The 20,288-nt window shown below is 36.2% G+C and overlaps 1 protein-coding gene across 3 annotated transcripts in view; it reads left to right on the top strand.

Annotated features, from left to right (window-relative positions):
• Positions 1 to 20,288, top strand: part of Ir8a (Ionotropic receptor 8a) — a 465,956-nt gene that overhangs the window by 168,916 nt on the left and 276,752 nt on the right. The gene's annotated exons all lie outside the window — the stretch shown is intronic.

Here is a 20,288-nt window from a genome sequence, read left to right as displayed (position 1 = left end):
TTTATCTAAAATCAGAGAGAAATTAAAATAAACATAGTATCAATCGGTGACTTTGCCAGATAAGAGAATAATCTGTAGGTATAATTATTTTAAATAGGTATTCCCACCTTTTGTTTACCCGAATATATCAGAAACAAGACAAAATTACGAGAATGATTGAAAAAATATCAAACAAAAGGTTAATGAAAAGTAATTGCTGGATTCCATTCACAAAAGAGCTATTCGCCTGATTGGAGACGCGAACATCACTTGCCACCTTGATAGTCTGGAACATCGAAGAAAGATTGAAGATTTTTCTCTCTACTATAGATACTTTCACGGGAAGTGGTTCAAGTGTCTTAGCACATTTGATTCCACCAAAAGCGGTACATCTCAGAAATACGCGAAAGGTTGTGACTGCTCATCGTTTTGGGGTTCCACTCACTGGACTTCACTGTTTGAGAACTCTTTTATTTGGAGAACTGCGTTTATGTGGAATAAACTTCCTGAGAACGTTTTTCCAAATGGATATAATCTCCAGTGATTTGAATTCATTCTGAATCACTACTTTTGCACAGGCACCGCTCTGAGAGCGCCTTAAGGATTTTCCTGTAGTGCTTGTGTTTCATCCTTAGAAAAAAGTGAAGAGTGAAGAATGTATCTCATCTATCTTGCTTTTTGAGGGTTCAAGAAAATCTTGAACCATATTTTCTATTTATCTTGATAATTATGTCTAAAACTCATTGATACAGTATGATTTTAACTATAAAGGGTTTCACAAAAACCGCGACACGTGTTTCGCTATACAATAGCTTTTTCAAGTGCTAATAATGAGATACTTCTAAATTTCAACTATTTTATACTATAATAGATTACCTGTTTGCCTACTTTCTAATGAATTAATCTACCTGATAAGGTCAGGTATGAATTCATCAACTGTATGGATTATATATAGCGAAATATTCAGTTTGATCGTTCATGAGATATTGAAGTTTTTAAATTTGTTCATTTCCATACTCTCCAACAGGTTAAGTTTCATACATTTCTTCTGGAAATGGAGGGGCTTGAATTCATGATTAAACTCATGTCCCTCTGTGAATAAATGAGTGGCATATGTGTAGTTTACCATTCATTCTGGAAACTATTTCTGTATTTCGTTATGCGTGCTTTGAACATTCTTTTAGTTTTACCAATATAAAACATCGGACATGATCCACATGATAATTTATACACTCCCAATTTTTCTAAAGCTGAACTTCAGAAAAATCAGAAGTGTATAAATCATCATATGAATCATGTCCGATGTTTTATATAGGTCAAACTGGAAGAACGTTCGAAGGAACACAGAAATAGTTTCCAGAATGGAAAAATAAACTCCACATATCCTCTCCACAATCGAAACATCGTGAAGTAACTTGGCTTGAAATCTTTCAATTTCTAATTTTTATTTCATTTCAATTGTTCAATTTTTGCCTAATTTTTATTTTATTTCATAATAATTTCTCTTTAGGGTTTTTCTGCCTAATATAATTGTTATTTTCAGCTATTTTTTGTATTTTCATTTTTATTTGTTATTTCAGAGATTTTAAATCATATTATATCATATTAGAAAATGGAAGTCCGAACTAATGGAATTCACCATAAAACATTGTCAACCACCTTCAAACAATTGTATTTATATCAAAGAATGTGTATCTTATGAAATATTTCGTTCAATTGAAATTGTCATAACAAGAATCTTCCTTGGAAGATTCCCTCATCCTTGTTTTTTGTATCAAGATGGATTAGTAGAAAGCCAAAAACTTTCTTTCCCAAGAAGTTTATCTTCTGACAGATATGATTTTTTTAGTGATTGGTACAAGTTTTCATTTTAAAGACTTCAAAGTTAGAATTATATTCACAGAGCAGACCCAAATTTTTATTTGGTGCTATTTGCTTTGGATTATTGGATGCTAATGTAAGAAGTCCTGTTGAATTCCTGCTGATGAATGCAACAGGAAAGATCCTGATTGTAGAGTCATTTTACATACATATCTGTACTGAATAAGATTTACAGAAAAATTGATTCTGTGAATTACAAATGAGATGGGCCTAATAGGAAAACTGATAACACAACAATCCATGATATAGTATGTTAGGTTAGGTCTTAAGTGAGTGGGTCTATTCGACCCTCGCAACTCGCAAGGGTTCATTGTGGCTTGATATAGTATGTACTTAAGAAGAAATGAGTTCAACAAATTGGATTTGCATGGAAAAAAATATAGATTTGTTTGAAAAACACAAATTGAAACCATTCAAGCCAGACTTTTCACATACTCTTGAACCTGGTAACGAGGTGGAGAGATTAGGGTACTGTTGTTGGCTACGAAATGAAAGTTTAAATCATAGAAATTTTCGTCGATGCTGAGGCGATATTCATACAAGCTGTATGGTCTCATCGCAAAATGTGCGAGATTGGGCTTGTGAAAATCAAAATTTCAGTATATTGCTTAAATATCGACTATTGCGTTACAATCAAATCGTCCACTTTTTTCGGTTTTCTTATAGTATGTGGTACGTTATTTTCTCGTGAATTGTTTCAGAGTTCCTGAGAAGTAACTGTATCCTAGGGCCGAATGAGTTTCCGAATCAAAATTCTGATTAAGGTTTCTCGAGTGTGGTGCAGGGAAAAATTTCAGTTACTCTGTTCTATGAAAGAATGATTATTTATGTAATTTGCAATTTTCACTTTCACGGAATTTAAATATTTGTCTGGAAATTAAAAGTGTTGGGAAACTTCCGAGTTTTTGTATGAATAGTTGGCAAGTGCACGAACATCTATTGGTGCTCCAACGTGTTGCCAATAATCACTAGGGAACGTTGCCCGATATTTCTTCCCCACTTCTTCAGCACTAATGATGTGCTGAAGAAGTGCTTCAAGATCATTAACAAGAAACTACGCTCGAAGCATCGCATGGAGAAATAGAGAAAATCCGAATTCCTTGTCACACCCTCATAGAAATGGACCTTTCGCCAATACAGGAGCCGTTCGGAAAGTAATAACGAACGAACTACCACCTCGTGACGATACTCGAATAACTTCAATAACCAGATCCCAAGGCAGGAATTTTCCATATTATACCAATACCTTTCCGGCAAGTGAGACATTACCTACAATCATCATCAGATCATCCGAGAAATTCACAAAATGTTGATAGGGTGAATTTTAAGGAAAGATTCAATATAAGTGCTCCAAATATTGATCCTAATCGCTGAATCAATTCTAATAATCATGCTGCTTCTAAAAATAGAAGATAGTAATGAATATGCTAGGAATTGTTTTCCATTCTTTCATAATACTAGTGTACCTATTGTAAACTCGAAAAATCCCAATGAGATTCCAATATTAGATAGGCAAAGAGCTCTTCCAAATCAATCTGACAACTTTATCAATTTTTCGCTCAATTATTTTCAGAATAGTAGATCTGAAAACGTATCAGCCGCTCTTATAGGCACCGAACAATTCGACGTTTTTGAAGATAATACAACGAATGTACACATTTTCATCAGTTATACACTCATGCAGACTTTCGAAAATATTTATCGAACTCTACAACAAAAACCTTTTGGAAATTTTGGCAGGGTGGCATACACCCTGTAGAATTTATTCAGAAATTGGAATAAACAATCTACCTTTTCCAAATGCCTTGCGATCTCATTTCTCCTTGGATAGGTAGTTTATTTGAAGGGAAAGCTCAAATATGGGCCGATGCGGTGTTACACCCTCTTATCAACTGGGTTACGTTCAAGGGATCGTTTTTTAATCAATTTTGGAATGAGGACATTCAGGCCAGGGTTAGACGAGAATTAGAGACCGCAATATATGACAGGAATTCATGATCACATGTCATGTATTTCTTGAGTAATTTTTCGAAATGTGAATATTCAATAGCTCCCATGTCTGAAATGAAAAACAATAATGTGCATAGCGAGACATTTTCCAGCAGAGGTAGCTTGTACTCTGATCAACAACTTGGAAGGAGTGTTATAGCGACTGAGACAAGTAAATTATTACTTTCGACTTGGTGGACCTAGTAGTTCAAATAGTACCGTTAACCCTCTTTTCAAGCGTTAGTATTTTCAGAAAAACCTGAATCATTCTGCGGTGAGACTCAGTAATTCTAAGTAAGAAAAATGGTCAACCAAATATGTCACATCTCCATTTTCTTCGGCAAAAGAAAAAAAAATCTGTTTGAAATCTGTTTTTCCATTAATCAGCTGTCGCCCCCATACGAACGACAACTCTCAGGAGTAAGACTAACGAGGTCTTACCTTTTAACGTGTGATTCCTAACACGGTTGCAGGATCATTCCAGCTTCAACCAGATAAATTCTCTCGAGAAAATTATCTGGTCGAGGCGGGAATGGAACTCACGGTCTTCCGATCGTGAGTCGGGCGCACTTCCACTGAAGAAAGAAGAAAATTATAAATCGGAAAAATAATAACGAATTTATGTGCTTCTCCCCACATGAAGCATTTTTTACAAAGGGGAAACATTACACAAATCAACCGCAAGCCATAAAAGAACTCGAACCATCGCGCTGTCCAGTTTTATTGATGACTGTTAACTAACAAATTCACGTTTCCTTGCCTGATAGATACCGGTAGTGAAATTTGCGCAATTTCTGGAGTTGTTTGGAATGTGATTAATGATGAAAAGGGTAAGTACCCAATTTTTCTGATCAGTGGCGTGAGGGTGAAGGAAACGTTCAAAGATGAAAAACGTGAGGTATCTCATGGAATAATTGTAATGTTTAGCCCGAATAACCATTTTTGCGAATACAAGTTTTTGTCATTCTCGATCTCAACTTTCCGGTTATATTAGGTTTCTATGTTTTAAAACAGTTCGATGCTACCATCCACACTGCGGAGAATAATATAATACTGGAATTTGGTAGCAATACAGTAGAATTTCAAAAAGTTGAATATGATAAAAATTTCTCTGGTGATATCCCGTATGGTTTTCGTACTGTAACCATCCAATCAGATTCTCCGATTGTCAATCACCCCAAAATACTCCTAAGAGAGATTCGGATTTCCTTTATCAAATAAATAACACATTTTCAAAAGAATGAAATAGTAGAAATATTGGAAGAATATTTTTGTCTTTTTTCTGAAAAGCCAGTTTTAACGACGAAATATTTCCATAAAATTAAGTGAAGAGAAGACACTTCGTTTTTTGTGAAACCCTATCTAATACCTTTTGCTCATAGAGAGACGTTCCAAACTGAAATATAAAAAATAGAGTGGGGAGTCATCGGGAGAGCACCTATTCCATATATATCGCTTTTGGTGTCGGTAGTGAAAAAATTGGGCAGGTTCGAATATGTCTTGAAGCCCGTAGACTAAATAAAGTTTGATCGAGACATGATGTCTCGACCGAAAGAAGATATTTTTCAGCTTCAGATTTCAGGTCCGGATATTTTCAGATACCTTTGAGAGAACATGACAAAAAGTACACAAGTATTTAATTGGAATGAAATCTTATCAGTTGCGTTGTTTGCCTTTCGGAATTTTTTTGGCAGTGAGGGCATTTTGCCGTTGTATTGTGCTGAATTTTTAATTTTTTCCATTCCTCATTTGGATGACCTTTTAGTTTTTTCTCATAGCTGGGAGCAATATTTAGAATATTTGGGTGAAATATTCGAACGGTTAAAGTCAGACGGGTTGACGCTAAATAAAAAAAAAATGTAATTTTTTCTGTTCGGAAATATATTTTTTGGTTTATAACATTTCTAGTAAAATAATTCAACCAAATCAAGAAAGGGTACAGGCCATCGTTGATTTTCCAGTCCAACGAAATATTAAACAACTGCAAGATTTTCTTGGAATCTTGGAATTTTGATTTAATGTATTTTTAAGGTTTTTGTAGCTTGGGTGAGCCCCTACACTGGTTACTGAAAAAAAATGGCATTGGGGCGACTCAACAACGTGCGTTCAATGATCTGAAGAAGACGGTCAAAAAAATGGATATTACTATATCATCAGGATTTTACTGAAATGTTTTATTTACAGGTCGATTTCAGTGGAATAAGTTTGGGGACTGAACTTTTCCAAAAAATTAAGGGTGAAAGCCGTGTAGTGGCTTACGCCAGTAGACATTTATTACCGCGTGAGAGGGCCTACGCTGTTTCGGAAAAAGAAGATACAGCAATTATTTTTGCACTCATCAGATGGAATTTTAATTTATTGGGCGGACACTCCAAAATATCAACTGATGATAAGGGTTTAATTTACTTGAAAACGTGTAGGATTTTATTCGCCCCTTCAACTCGATGGGCATTGGCTCTTTAAATTCTCGACTTTGATATTGAATATATACCTGGCGCCCAAAATATGGTAGCTGGCAATCTATCTCAAAGTTCTGCGGAAAAACTGCCTGTCTCCCCAGGAAAGTGTTCTAAATTATTATATCTTATCAATTCATTGGAGCACATAAAAAAATTGACAAAATATTGAAGTTTCAAAATGAAGATCCAAAACTTTCTTTGATTGTACAGGGTGTACGACGAAAAGATGATCATGATGGAAGATATATTATATTCGAAGGTATTTTATTCTTCAGGCGCAGTGATGATGAACACCATTTATTACGTATTCTACAAGAACTGATTCAGTCTCTCGTTAACTGTTATCATGGAATGTTGGGACATTATGGTGTGTATAAAGTATGGACAGCCCAGTGCAGAGACGTTTGGTGGCAAAATATGCTTCGGGATGTGAAGCGGTATATATTGTCCTGTGATGATTATCAAAAAAATAAGCATTGTTTATTATCAAAGCCTAGCCGCTTAGGCCTATAATTCCTGTCGAATCCAATGACTTACTAGCATTGGATTTATACGAGCCGTTACCGATGTCTAAAGGTGAGGTCACCTACCTATGTGTGCTCTTGGATGTATTTTCTACAGTAGTAACGCTCTATCCTCTCAAAAAAGCAACTGCCAGATCAATTTTGAAGAGATTATGTGAAGATTACCTCGTAAAAGTGGCGAAACCTAGGGCCATCTTAAGCGACCATGGAAGAAGCTAGTTCACCTCTAGGCCGTGGAAAAATATTCTCGACAATTATGAATGATAAGGTAGTGCGCATATCGGTGAAAAATTCTCAAGAAAACCAGTCAGAACTTGTGATGCACGAGTTAGGATGTTTTTTCCATTCGCTTTGTGAGCAGCAACATACTCGGTGGCCGTGGAAAATACCTAGAATTTCCGAGATGATAAACTCGATGGTTTCTGTCCTTCTGAATTACATTCCGGAAGGCAGCCGCTTTTCATAAGATCTCTCTTGGATTTTTCTGAAGGAATCGACTTGGGGAGAAATCATGACAATATATTCCTCGCCAAGGAGACTCTCGAAGGACGCACCTCTCGTAGATCTTTACCCAACCTCGGGCACCTTTTCACCTTATTTCAAACAGAAGATCTCGTCCTTCTACGAACCACACTCATTATTTCGCCCTTAACCAGGAGAAAAAACGTTTATGATTTTGTTTGAGGGCATCTATTTCATAAAAAAGCAGATTAGTTATGCCACCTACGTCTTAACAGTCCCTGAAACTCTCGAAGAGGAACTTTTCAAGCGTCTATGTTGAGCAACTATCTTGTAGAATTTATTTCCCCAAAGACAGGGTTATAGTGAAGTGAAAAATTCTGGGAATAGTTGAACCGTTATTATGGATTGCCTTTATCTCAGGTACCTTTACTACTTGAATATCCACTATTGTGTTCGAATTAAATCATCCAGTTTTTGTCGGTTTTGTTATAGTATGAGATACGTTATTTTCTCGTGAATTGTTTTGTACCCAGTTCCTGGGAAGTGAATGTATCCTCGGGATGAATGAGTTTCCGAATCAAAATTCAGATTGAGTTTTCTCGAGTCTGGTGCAGGTAAAGGTATTTATGTAATTTGTAGTTTTCGCTTTTACGAAATTTCAATATTTTGCTGGTAATTAATAATTCGTCGTTTCAAGAAACGGTCGAATAAAACAGTCGTATAAAACAAGCTCCGTTAATATAAAAATAACTAGGATTCTAGCAAACACAAAAATTAGGCGTTTTCGTGTATTTTTTACGTATTGTTTGTTGATATATTGAACAAAATCGTCAAAAATCATTGAAGAAAATCTTCACAATCTCAGATAGTGCAACTGGAAGTGCCTTCTAACGAAGATATCAGGTGAGTCAAACACACCTGATTCATTAAAAACTACTGCTTTGAAGAAAAAAGTGTTTCAATCCGCAAAATATATTGGAATACTCCATTCAATTAGTATAGGTGCTTACAGATCCACATGAAACGCCAACGAATGAAAATCCAACTATTACGTTGATGGATTTGCTTGTAATACTCGATGCCCAGTCAGACAAGACACAAAAAACCTTGTCACTATTGAAAGTTGAATTGAGAGAGGCTCATAATAAAATTGCAGCCCTTATAGAGAACAATTTTGAGTTGAGGAAAGCAGTTACTCGTCTAGACCGGAAACAGAGAAAGAATAATTTAATCGTGTTTGGGCTGAGACAAACTTCTTCGAGTGAATGTCTAGTATCTGGAAAACGTATTGGGAGTTGAAATATCATAGAGATGTCAATAATACATATTTCTCACCTATCAACACTGGTGACTCCAAGATCTTGAAACTAGAGCTTGTTTCATAATCCAAAAAAGTCGAAATAAAAAAATAATTCCTCCAAACTGAAGGGAAAAATGTATATGTAGTGGACGACTTGCGTCAATACCTATATAAATAAAGTGAAACGTAATGGAATCAAAGCATCCATAATGCTTATATAGCATGAACAGTCAAAGCGAATAGACGTGTGAGTGTGTGCTCCGCAAGCGATTGTATTTAAAACGCATAAATCTCAGTAATCAGTGTGAAACAACAAAGTTGTGAACAAAAGCTATACCACTTCTATTGACTGAATATTTAGTATGGCCCTCAACCAGAAGGACTTCCAAAAGTTAGTCAAAGACACTATGAAGGCGATAATGTCGGATCAAACCTTTATGGAGTCATTGATAAAAAATGTTACCGATCACTTGAATGTCAAAGTGAATGAAATAATGTCGAAACATCAAGAGAAGTTAGAAGAGTATGAACTCAAGATGAAAGCACTTCAGAGTGAAAATGAAAATCTTCAATCTCAGTTAGATAAGCACAACCAGTTCCAGAGAAGAAATTGTGTACGTATATTTGGCATTCAAGAATGTGAAGATGAGAATACGGAGGATCTAATATATAATCTGATGAACAAAACCATGAAATTGAAAATTAATATATCAGCGAGCACTGAATATTGTTATCGAGTTGGTCGTCCGATTATAAAAAAACCAAATGAGGAAAGAAACCAAACAAAACCTCGAGCGATACTCATTCGTTTTTCAAATTATAAAGATAGACCAAAAGTTATGAAAAATAGACGACAATTAAAATGCAGTGGCGTGGTAATCAGAGAGGATCTAAGCAAAGCAAAACTCGAGTTGATGAAAGCAGCAACAACCAAATATTCATATAGAAACGTGTGGACAATGAAAGGTGATGTCTTTGTGAATGATGACGGTAGAAGAAGGAAAATAATTAAACGGAGTGATTTGAACTGAAACATAATGAGATTACACGATTAGGCGCGGTGACGCAAAACACAACTGATCTGTTTTTTTTTGTATATACTTTAAATTCTAATAATCTTTTCGTAAATAATAAAAAATACTCTTGTTACATTTATATATTTATAAACGTACAGATACACAATAGCCGAAATGGAAAATATATCTTGTTATTATCAGAATTTCAGGGGGCTGAGAACAAAGTTGAATAATTTCAAATTAAGTACTGAAGGAGAAAACTATGATCTAATACTGGGGACAGAAACATGGTTGAATGAATCAATATACAGTTCTGAATTGATTAACTGTAACAGGTATGAGATAGTTAGATGCGATAGAAATCCGCATATAACGAATGAAGACAGGGGAGGAGGAGTTATGATAGGGGTAAGTGAAAAATTTAAAATTTCAGACTGGGAGAAAAAAGAAAGTGATTTCGACGCTCTGTATGTTAAAGTGAGGTTGAGAAAAATAGTAATCGTTCTTTTTGTAGTTTATTTTCCTCCGAAATCAGCTGTTGAAAATTACAAATGTTTTTTTGATTTTTATGAACAAATGGTCGATGATAACAGAAATGTGTACGTCGCTGGTGACTTCAACCTACCAACCTACCTACTTTGGAACAGAAACTGTATATAATTTTCAAAGGTGTGATTTCTTACAGCTTTCGTATAAAATCAGATATATTGACTGAATCGCATTGTTTGAAATAGAAAATGTTAATGACGCGGTAAATTTTTCTATAGTAAAATATATGACTTTCTCAATGAATTAGTACCTCGAGTGAAAAATAAAAAAAAGTTTCCTGTTTGGTTTACCTATGAAGTAAAAAAATGTTTGAAACGGAAAAATGAACTAAGAAAGTTGAAAAATCTATCCAAGTATTATATGCAGCTATATGTTGAGGAGAGACGAACATTGAAAAAACTAATTGATACGTGCTATAAAGAATACATAAAAAATATAGAAAATGCCATTAATAACGATTCAAAACATTTCTGGTCATATACGAAAAGCAACAAAAAAACTAATAATTCTTCCCTCATACTGCTACAGGGCTCCCGAGTGAAAGAAAGTGAGTCTGCAGATTCTTTTGGCAAATATTTTCAATCTATCTACAGTAATGACCAGGCGACTTACAGCATCAACCTTGCAGGTGATGTTGAAACCCGTCTCACAATCGATGAAGTAACCGACAGCGATTACTTTGAAGCTTTAAAGAAACTTAAGCCAAAAAAATCTGCAGGAAGTGATAAAATACCACCATATATTATTAAAGGATGTGGAGTATGGCTAAAGCAACCTCTTCTTTATATCTATAATTCATCAATAAAATCAAATACGTTTCCAGACTTATGGAAGGAAGCATTAGTGACACCTATCCATAAGTCTGGCAGGGTTTCTGATATTGAAAACTATAGGCCAATAGGAGTGCTGTGTGCTATTGCGAAACTGTTTGAACAGATCATCTATATAAAAGTGTTAAGGGGTTTTGGCGAAAACATTTGTGATGAACAGCACGGATTTGTACCAAAAAAGTCGACATCAACAAATCTACTAGCATTCACTCATCATGTCCTCAACCATCTAGATAACAATAAACAGGTTGATGTTATTTATACAGATTTTCAAAAACCATTCGATAAAGTTAATCATGATGTGATACTGGAAAAGTTACATAGAAATGGCGCTGATACCCAAGCACTCAAATTGCTGGCATCGTATTTGAATAATCGACACTTCAGAGTCAAATGTGAAGGTAATTGTACAGGGAAATTTCGCGCAAACTCTGGAGTTCCTCAAGGATCAAACTTGGGTCCATTACTTTTTCTTGTATTCATTAATGATCTAACTCAAAATATAAAGTACTCTGAGTGTCTCTTATTCGAAGATGACCTTAAATTTTATAGACAGATCGAAAACTTACAAGATTGTGTCAAACTACAAGAGGACATCATTAGTGTTTATCGATGGAGTGTGAAAAATGATCTTCCGTTCAATATATCCAAATGTTCTGTCCTGTCTTGTACCCGAAAACTAAATAAGACACTATACAATTACTTAATGAATGGTATTGAATTATCCAGGGTAGAGACAGTCAAAGATTTAGGTATATAAGTAGTTGTCTAAGGCCGCTTGAGGACCTCCCCCCATCATTTGACCTGGTCCTTGAATGACGTCATATGACCTTCAGTTACGTGTCAGATGATATGACCTTGATCATGGGTGCCGACCTTGAGATTTGAGTATGTTCCTCAATATGTGACCTTGAAGTTTGGTCTTGAAAGATACCTCACGATCTTGCATTATGCACGTTCAATATGACCATGCGGTTCAACCTTGCTCCATACGTGACCTCGATGTTTGACCTTGTATGATGTCACATCATAGGTCCTCGAGGGATGGCCCTGGACTTGTGCTTTGACCTTGAGATATAACTGTCATCCCCTCCCTCTTTTCGAGGATGATTTTCTATATAAGCTTAGTGTATCATATATTCTCACTCAGTTCAGACTACCTAACGTAATTGAATAGTTAGTGAGTATTTGTTGAGTTGTGTTGACGACAGCAGCTAGTATTTACCAATCCAAAAAGTGAACATCATCATCACAAAGGTGAACATAGTTTATATTTTTGAACCGTAATCTCACTATATTTATGAATATGGATAATTTGAAATTTGATATTGAAAAAATCAATTTTGCTATAATTCAACAAAGTGAAGCTTCAGAGCAAAAACCTATAGCCGCCCTGGTTATTGATAGAGAATATAAAATAGAAAAAATGTCAATGTATTCCACACGATATGGTAAATCCATTCAAGTAGTTTTATTGGAAAGTAATACTCCTTTTAAAACATGGCTTCCAAAACGTGTCACAGAGCAATTCACAGAAGACTTCATTCGTGAAGTGAATTCATCCAAAGCCAAATTCACACTTACTTAGATGGGTCAAATTTCACAGGATTATCCTGGTGCTAAGACCCGATCATTGATGAAATTCAATGTTTTGAATTGAAAGTTTTGAGAGTATAACTACAATCTTTTTTTTTAATAGTGAAAATATGGTAGAATAATATAAAATATGTATCATTTTGCTCATTTCATAGACATAGTCAAATTTCACGTGAGTATTTTAATTTTTTCACAATATAATTACCAAACTAATGAATGCAATTCGTGTATTTTCAGTGCTCTCCATCCTATAAATATGTGGATGCAATATTCAGCGCAAGAGTGACCAGAAACAGTGGATTTGGATTCTGCCATAAGAAAAATGGCTTGGGAATTGGTTGATCTAAGTTTTGACGCTCTACATTCATCAAATTATGATTTGAGTGTGCGAAGGAGGTGCGAAAACTTTTGGAGCTTAGTGAGAAGTATGAACTCGGTGTGGCATTGTGTCATAAATATTCGTATGGAAGCAGAAATTTGGACGAGTTCTGTGAGCTGATAATTGAAGCAGACTTAAAACAATTCCTTCACGACATATGCATCTACCTACCGCAGAATATCAAAGAAAAATATCAATTGGAACCACGGAGTCCCAACCCACCACTGGAAGAATCCTTACATGATGGTGTTTAGAATATTTGAAATGTGTTGTATATGTGAATTATGTTTCAATTCATATCCATCTATATATAATTGTTTGATGAATAAATGGCAGGAAATATTTATTGAGTGTTTTAATATCGAATATTTCATGGTGAATTACATGTCAATCTTATTACAATCCAGTCTGAACAGAACCATTAAGAGCATTATAAGATAAAACAGCATCGTGGAGGATTAGTGCATATACTTGGGTGTTGGCTGGAAACTTCACCTTGCGTGTTTCGAATTCAATTTTGATGTCGACAGTGGATTACTTCATAGCTTCAGGTTGATGGAGCAGTCGATGATGAATAGTGGGTTGTTGCGAAAGCTGCCAATACTCATCATCGGTTCACTCATAGCTTTATCATAGTAGCTGCGTTGGAAGTTTTCATATGCATAATAGGCTGATGAGTCTAACTTCTTGTCGAAATCCAGATTCCAACGCTCATATGGGTATACTTCAGAGTTCAGAGATAGTCGAATATTATTATTATTCACATGTATGAATTTCGTTACATCTTTTGATATATTTTCGGAATGGTCGGTGTTTTGGAAGCCGATGATGATGTATCGAGGTCTTTCAAGACTGTTAGTCGTCTTGACGGCCCATATATCTGAGGATATGTCACGAAGTGTGGGTAATTCATAAAGGTCCCACATACGATAAGCCACCTTCACCTTAGCATTATTACCATTTTTATTGATGCGATTCAATAACTTCAGTTTCTGTCGATCTTCCGGCACAATGTGTCTGATTCTCCATTCTATTTTATTGATTTCCAAATCTGCATCGACTTCCCCAATAAATGAATTTTTGAATGATGGTGCTATAATCAAAATGAGCTCCTGTTTTACATTCAGTATCCCCTTATTGTAATCTTCAGCAAAACCCATGAGATACTTCAAGGGTAATTTACCGCTGAATACATTGCTGACAGAATCCAATATGTCTTGTTTATTCACATCAAGGCCCCATCCTATCGGTAGTAGCGAATTTGCATGTGTTTGTCCAAATGATATCATCGTTTTCATTGTGGTAGTTATGCCAGGTTTTCGAACAACGGCCACTTGCTCTCCACCCATTTCATAGCGAATTTCGTCGAAGAGGAAGGCGATGGCGTTATTGGATAGGTAGCACTGCTTCGTGGCAGTGAACTTCACCTCGATATATATGTAACTATCTGCAATATCGAGTATAAGATCTTGAAAATTGATTGGAATTCTTATTTCATCTGAATTTTTGTAATATGGTGAACCATACGGCTTATATGTATGCTCATGAAGGCTAATGAGGAAATGGTCGAACAGGGACTCTTCGAACACCTCCAGTTTATTGCTTGTGGTAATGGTCGCCATGTTATTACTATTTTTTATATCGCACCTTCAAGCCAATAGATTTGAGAAAGTTTAAACTACTAGCGCTCAGCCTATATCTTGATCGTTCGGCGGGCATACGTGAAATGAATCGACTTTTAGATTTTCTCTTCTTTAAATGTACATGATCATAGTCGCCACCAAATGCATTACGCTGATTCAACTGCTGCCGCTGCTGCAAGCGCTGGATATTGAAGCACAACCCCATTTTTTAGAAACAATTATGGTGAAATCTATAGCTTTATCAATTATTGACATCTGCTCAGCGTTAGGAAATGATAAATAATGAGTTAAAATTTCGTCAACTCCTGCTTTATACTGATTTTTTCACAGATTATCATCGCTCACCATCGTTTTTGCTCAATTGTTTGAATGCTTATCGAGGGTGTTTTTTCATTTCAGATTGCATCGACTTGATATACTTTTCCATATGTTCACATTTTTATACAATTTCCACTAATTTCAGCCCAAGCGTAATGAGATCTTCCCTGACTGATGCGGAATATTTTTCTACTCTATCTAATCTCAAATTGATTTCATCAATATCAGAATCTAATTCTCCTCTGATCTTTGAGATGTAAAAACCAATATATTCCCGATTAACACAATCCGTACTCTCTTTAGGCTCGGCTATATTTTTTTTCAATCGTTTATTTTCCATATCAAAGTTTCCATTGGAAGTCAATTTAAAACCAACTCCAGGTTTTCCTCGCAGAACATTATTTGAAACTACCTTACTTCTGCGACCAAACTTATCGATGCTTCCTCCACTCATTTTTGTGATACACTTATGACGGTCGTCGATGTTGTGAATCAACATATGAGAAATGATGATCGTTATAGCCTAATCAATTCCAATTCAACTATTATTTTTTCACCATTGAAATTGATTAGATTACCATTATCATCCAATATGCGTAAAGTGATATTGTCGAGGTACTTACGACCGCCAGGCTGGATTGGCATATAAATAATATTTTGCGGTTCCTTGGTGAGTTTGTAACCGGGCTCTACATCAATATCAAATTCAAAGATGCTATGGATTTCATCACCATTTGAATATGCTCCAGCTGTGACATTACAATCCACACGAATAATTCTCACCTTATTGATATTTACGGGCAATGTTGATTCATGAGTTTCATCGATGCCAAACACATCGGCTTCGAACCCTAAAAGTTCGGCAATAGTGTTTTCATGTTTGAGATGGATGTAATATTTCGATCTCATTTCACATTTCAGAGTGTTGTTGTTTGCGTGTAGGAGAAATACTCCATCGATATTCTCCTCAGCTCCATTCTCCAATTGCATTTCTTTGAATTTGATGAATTTTTGAATCACCTTATTGATTTCATCAATTTCATATGCTCCAGGTGGAATTTTTATAAAGATAGTAGGTGAGTTAGCTTCTTTAGAATAGGCGATAACATTATTTTTCACATCCACATTGAATATGGAGTTGTAGGAATAGAAACCGTGTAAGCCCAGACCATAATTAGCGCCACTATCCAATTCGATGGGTGGGTAGAAGTTGGCGCTCAACTCGCTAGAGTGCCCCGACAATGAAAACGTGCGTGACATGACTGATGAATTTTCACTGACTTATGTCTTTTTATTGCTGACAGCAGAAATTGTGGAGTAATCGTCGTTTTTTAGGTGGCCTGTCCAGATGATCCATCCCATTATGTGTGTCTAGATTCACATCATTCACTTTACAATAACAACAGAAAATTTTTCTTGTAGGTGGTCCATCATTCACATCGGAATTATTGCTGTTACCGCTAGAATTATTCTGATGGTCTCCGCAGTACTGATACTTCAAGACATCAATATCATTTTGTAGATTGTGTGGTAACTTATCCCATACAGATGCAATTTCATGCGATGCACACCCAATCAACACTTCTTTCGGCATATCAGCGAGTTGTTCTTTACTCATTTCTCGTAAAGTGCGTACTCTGGAATATGCGATCAATGAATGACTCATCCTCTTGATACTTCCCCTGTCCTGCGCTGGTGTTATCTCCATGTCTGGCTCTGTAGAAGTTCCAAACACAAATGACCACACCATACTGTGTTGAATTGTTGTTTACGCTCATAGTTATATGTGATAATATTGATAGGATTTGAACCCCTATAAAAATAGTGAATCAATTCTTTTGGAGGGGGTAAATCACCGAAACTATTAAAATATTTCACTGAAGTGCCACTTTTTCTGTATGCTACCCAATGTGTCCCTTGACCATGTCGACTATCCAAATTTACTATGGCAGATTCATATCGAAGTGGTCCCGATTTTGGCAAATCGTCACGCATATATACCCCCCGAAAATATGGAATCATCATTTTCTTAGCATGATAGTTGAGGTCGATGTTGGAGAGAGCTCTTTTAGGTAGCAAATCTATGAGTTTTTTGAAATTTGAGGTTTCAAATAGACCCCTAATTTTTTACGATAAGGCTTCAAGTAGATACTGCTTCCTCGTTTACCTAGAGCGATTGCCTCCATGTTTTTATTATGTCGATTTGCCTCACTCAATTGCTCCCTCCTCGCTTTCGCTGCTTGTACTGCTTTTGTTATGCCAGCTGTAGCACCGGCTAAACTACCTAGCGCCGATAAACCAGCGAAAATTGGAATGAGTGGTAGTATTCCACCAATTTTAGGAATTGGTATGATTCGCGGTGTGCGAATTTTCTTTTTCCCACCCGCAGCCCTCGTATATTTGCGTGCTGCTTTCAGTGCAATTTCAGCTGCTCTTTTAGAATTTTTGACAACAAATTCACTTCCGCCCGCTTTGTGTAGAACATCACGCACTTTCTTAACGATTCCAGAACCAAAAGCTATCACCTTAGAGTCTTTCAATAGTTTTTTTGATTTTTTTTTCTTTGTAAGACCTTTTTTTCCTGTATCCGTGACTGCTTGGATGGTGACTCGCAACCCATACCAAATCGCCGCTTTCCCTTCATTATATTCGTAATTAGCCAAGCGGCTCCTTTCTCTCCAATAGATGCGTCTTTTGCCTTGAATCGATTCCAAGCACTTTCTGCAAGCTCCTGATCTGCTCTGTGTCTAGCTGGCAGATTGTTAGGATTTTGTGAGTATGCAATATCGTGTTTTCGACATGCAGAATCCAGTTGATTGACACCCGGATCACCTCTCGCCAATCTTTTCTGCAATTTGGTGCCAGGGCCGCAATACTAATAGCCAGGTAAGTGTAATTCGAAAGGACTATTGATGAGGGAATTGACCAATCCCCTACCAGCTTTAGGAGATCTACATCGGCTCATAACCCCCATTTAAATAAAGGAATCGATATGGAGATCTGCTTATATAGTCTCCAACTGTCATACAATGCGCATATTAAAGCAGAAGCACCAATTTTCCATCGATAATTTCGATGAAAAAGTGGGTGGCGGATCGGAAAGCGATGTGAAACAGCGTCATGGATCCTTACTTCCACTATCCACTCGCGGTCTGATTATCGGACCTTCCAATTACGGCAAGATAAATGTAATGATTTCTCTACTGACTCACCCTCTAGGATTACGATTTGCAAATGTTTATCTTTATTCAAAGTCCCTTTATCAACCCAAATATGAGTATTTACGTGAAGTATTAGCTCCAATTGGAGGGTTGGGATTTTACACTTTCGCCAATAGTGCAGCTGAAATAGTAGAGCCTTCAGATGCCAGAACCGATTCAATATTCATTTTCGATGATGTGATGTGTGAGAAACAGGATGTTATACGATTATATTTCAGTATGGGTCGTCATAAAAATGTGGATTGCTTCTATCTAGCCCAAACATATTCACGAGCCCCGAAACAATTGATTCGAGATAATGCAAATTTTATTGTGCTGTTCAAACAAGATGATATGTATCTCAATCATATTTTTTCTGACCACGTGTCACCAGATGTGACATACAAGCAATTCAAAGATATGTGTGCGAGTTGTTGGGAGGATAAATATGGATTTTTAGTAATTGATAAGGATCGAGAAGTGCAAGATGGACGTTATCGAAAAGGATTTGATGCTTTCATATATCCTTGACGTTCTTGAAACAATTGAATCATTCGAGTGCTAGATAGTGTGGACGACGCTTCATTGTACACATTCTTGAAGTGAATACATTATGGAGGGAAAAAATGATGATGAAATGTGTTTAAAAAGAAAGTTAATTGAAGCAACAGATGTCGTTCGGAAGAAATTCAATTATATCAAGAATAGTCGCTTAGGTGATCAATCAGCATTCGAAAGAATCTATGAGCCAATAATAACACCTTTAAAAGCAAGATCTGCCAATACTGGAGGAGCATCTCAAAAAAATCAGGTGATGCAGACAACAAAGAGTGCTACACCACTCACCGCCAAAAATATAATTGAAAGTGAGCTAAAAACGAAATTTGAAGAGGCTTTCTCGAAGGATCTTCAAGCTTCTTCGTCGACAACTTCAGATTTAGAATCATCTAATGTGCTTGATAATGGTGATGAGGTACAAAAGCACATACAAAAGTTACTATCAGGAAATCCCTCATACGATACCGTCTTTGGAGTACACATGAACACTGGAACAGGAAATTTACAAATGGGTGTAGCTGATGTGAAGTTCATCGATGAGAAAATTGTGTTCAAGAAAAATGGTAAAACTATTGCCACTTATCAGGGTACCCCAAAACTATATAAATTGATATTCATGAAAGTACCATCGGGAAATATCCCCTCTTCCGATATGACCACTTATGGTGATATACTCAAATTAACAAAGGCAGCATATAAATACAATGAAAGAAAACAGGGTCTACTATCAAATAATTGGAAGAAATATCGAGAAATAATTGTACCACTATTATCCAATGGAAACCCACTGCAGAATCCCAGTAGAGAAGGTACCGGTATAATCAAAATACCCACTCAAAAAAAATATATCAGAAATAAGCATATAGATTATGTTTATTGGAATAAACTCGAAGAATTGGTTGATCGCCTTCGATTGCTTTGGAGTTCACGAATGGCTGGACATACCGGGCACGATAATGAAATATTGGCCATAATTGAGGAATTACGTGAAGAAGGATTAGTCTATTGACCGTAATATAATGGAAACAATGTATGAAGCTGACTCAGTTACTCACAGATGATCTAACTATGCATACCACAATTGATAAATTTGGGCGTAGAAGGGGTGGTGTTGGTAAACCACTTGTTGGAAGATCGGGTGTTGGATTCATTCTTACACCACATGGTGATTATGACATTCAGAATAAGCGATTGCAGAATATTGGTGAACCTATAGATGGTGAAGACTCTGTCACTAAAAGATACGTTGACGGTCATATTAAAGAAACCAAGGAATCAACCCTGAACTATTTCCAAGAATTCATTGCGCCAGCGCTACGATACGTCAAAAAAAAACATTGATTCAAAAAAAACCGAACTGCGAATCATCATTGACAAAAATGCACTCATTACTTCAGCATTAGCTGATCGATTGACTAATGTGGAAAAGCGAATTGGTGTTGTAACCGAGTTGGTTGATACTTTTACTGAGCGAGTTATTGAAGTTGAACAGTCAGTTGTTAAACCTGCACGTGAACAGTAGCGAACTGAATTCTCGACTTCATCACTTCGAAGAAGTCATATAGCAGTAATATGAGTGATGCAAAATGGCAGGTTGTGAAGGAA

This window comes from Leptinotarsa decemlineata, unplaced genomic scaffold, assembly GCF_025532065.1.
Source record: "Leptinotarsa decemlineata unplaced genomic scaffold, Ldec_3_MD MMD2_P_RNA_scaffold_11, whole genome shotgun sequence".
NCBI lineage: Eukaryota > Metazoa > Arthropoda > Insecta > Coleoptera > Chrysomelidae > Leptinotarsa > Leptinotarsa decemlineata.
Note: the sequence above shows the minus strand (reverse complement) of the source record. Positions and strands in the feature narration are given on the sequence as shown.